The sequence below is a fragment of the Mandrillus leucophaeus genome, unplaced genomic scaffold, assembly GCF_000951045.1.
Source record: "Mandrillus leucophaeus isolate KB7577 unplaced genomic scaffold, Mleu.le_1.0 Scaffold252, whole genome shotgun sequence".
Taxonomy (NCBI): domain Eukaryota; kingdom Metazoa; phylum Chordata; class Mammalia; order Primates; family Cercopithecidae; genus Mandrillus; species Mandrillus leucophaeus.
Window position 1 is genome coordinate 1,268,026 of NW_012102610.1, and position 2,706 is coordinate 1,270,731.

The following is a 2,706-nucleotide window of genomic DNA, read 5'->3' on the forward strand; positions in this document are numbered from 1 at the left end:
TCTGGCCAGTCCCTGCATTTTAGAGACTGAGCAGAGCTGTCTGTGACAGGAAATAATGTTGCCAATAAACCGCAAGGGCTCTGTGCAAACAGATGACTGTGTTAACAAGAGGGAGTAAACATGACCTTCGCGACCTTCGCTAATGGATTTGCGAATGGTTGCTTCTGGTCACTGGCTATTAGAATGCATACACTCAACTGGTCCCTTAGCCCCACCTGTCACACCTGCCCTGGGCTCAGCCTTTGGGTCCTTGCACCCCTTGGGTCCCTGAAACAGCCCATAGCATTGTGCTATGCACAGCATGCCTCGCCTCTGAGATAGGCAGGCAGAGGGCGACTGCTCCAGTACACAGAGGAGAAAACAGAGGCCGAAAGTGGGCAAAGGACGTGCTGGTGGGTGATACGGGTGGGATTTAAACCCAGGGCCTCTGTCTTCGCAATTCACCATGTGGCTTGTCTAGGAATAAGACACTGCTGAGGATGTGGGAGGGCCAGGGATCCTCAGGATGCTGTGTGCAGAGTCCTGCAGCACAGGGAAAGGAGGACCCACAGCTAGGAGGGTAGAGCAGGCTGGGATCCACCTCCGCCGGCCTCTGAGGTCCTTGCTCTCACTCTCTAGGGGTCGAAGGCAGTGCAGTATCCCGTATCCCTTTAGTCAATGCAGGGCCTCATGAAAACAAGTGGGGTCCTTTATGTCTTCAGACTGGTGCACCCTCCCCACCCCAGCCGGGACATTTGCCAAACCCCAGGGTGGCCTGTGCATCCGCCAGGAGGGCAAGAGGGGGTTTTTTCCAACTTGATGCCCACTCCTGCAGAGAGGCACATGTGTGAACACAGACATGTTGCTTATTAAGGCCTGGGGCCTCCCAGGCCAAGCAGAAGAGTGCCCTGCCCCCATGGGGACCTCAGTCCATGGGGCGCACACTCAGGTAGGGGTGTTATGGGTGAAGCCCCCACAGCCCAGGGTGAGCCGATGGCTGAGAGCACAGCACAGTTAAGGTCCTCCATCCCAGACAATGGCATCCTGGAATTGAGGGGTGCCTGAGGTCAGGCTTAGCTAATTCCGGGCATGCAGTGGACTGGTTTATTAAATTACACTTTACTCCCCAATAGTAAGCCCCTTCCCCTACTGCCTTGTAGCCCTTGGCCTCTCTGTTTCATTTCTCTCTGGGACCAAGTTCTTACTTTCAAATTGAGTCTCACCATGGACATAAATACTGTCCCTTCACGTGTCAACTTCACTGTAAGAGTTCACCCCAAGTCTCTGTCTCTTTCCTTTTCTGGTGCCTCCGCACCCTTCTGTCCTGATTTAGAAGCCAGGAATTTAGCACAGCCAAGCTAGGAGGGAACGGCAGCACACAGCTCGGTGGGCGGGTGGTGATGACCACCATAAAACCTCAGCCAGTTGAAGTGTCCAGCACCAAGGACAGCTGCAGTCAAGGGCTGGGCCTGAGCTGGTCAAAATAACTCACTCAAGGGTAGGGCGCAGTGGCTCATGCCTGTAATCCCAGTACTTTGTGAGGCCGAGGCAGGCGGATCACTTAAGGCCAAGAGTTTGAGACCAGCCTGGCTAAGATGGTGAAACTCTGTGTCTACTAAAAATACAAAAATTAGCCAGGCGTGGTGGGGGACGCCTGTAATCTCAGCTATTCAAGAGGTTGAGGCACGAGAATCACTTGAACACAGGAGGTTGCAGTGAGCCAAGATCACACCACAGCACTCCAGCCTGGGTGACAGAGTGAGACTCTCAATGAATAACCTACTCAATGTGGCAATCCTGCTCTGGGCTGCATAAAGGAAACGTGGGTGTGGAAGTCAACAGTCCCCAGGGCCAGCCCAGCCCTCCAGAATGCAGGGTTCAGAGTATCACTGTGAAGTCACAGCTCTGGGCCTCAAAGCTCCAGCACTTGGCAAGTGACAAAAAGCAAAAAGAACCTCAACTTCCTCATCTGTAGCTGGGAGTATGGTCACCTTCCTCTACAGGTTAGAAGGTAATGGTAGGAGAGTCCAGGGGCCAGCCAGGGATGAGGCTCGCCCATGCCAAGTCACTGCTGCTGTCCTTTTAAGGTTATTATTTTAAATATATTTTTTATTGCTTTTGGTATACAAGCAGTTTTTGGTTATGTGGATGAATTGTATAGTGGTGAATTCTGAGACTTCAGTGCAGGGGTCACCAGGGTAGTGTACATTGTACCAGACACATACTTTTTTTTTTCCCAGCCCCCTCGCACCCTCCCTCTTCTGAGTCTGTGAAGTCCATTATATCACACCATATGCCTTTATGTACTCATAGTTTAGCTCCCACTTAGAAGTGAGAACATGGCAGTTTTGGTTTTCCACTCCTGAGTTACTCCACTTAGAATTATGGCCTCCAGCTTCATCCAAGTTGCTGCAAAAGACATTATGTCATTCCTTTTTATGGCTGAGTAGTATTCCATGGTGTAGACATACCACATTCTCTTTATCCACTCATTAGTGGATGGGCACTTAAGTTGGTTCCACATTTTTGCAATTGTGAATTGTGCTGCAATAAACATACACATGCAGGTGTCTTATTTTTGAGACAAGAGTCTCACTCTTTTGCCCAGGCTGGAGTGCAGTGGTACACTCTCAGCTCACTGCAACCTCCACCTCCCAGGTTCAAGCGATCCTCCTGCCTCAGCTTCCCAAGTAGCTGGTACCACAGGCACATGCCACCACACCCGGC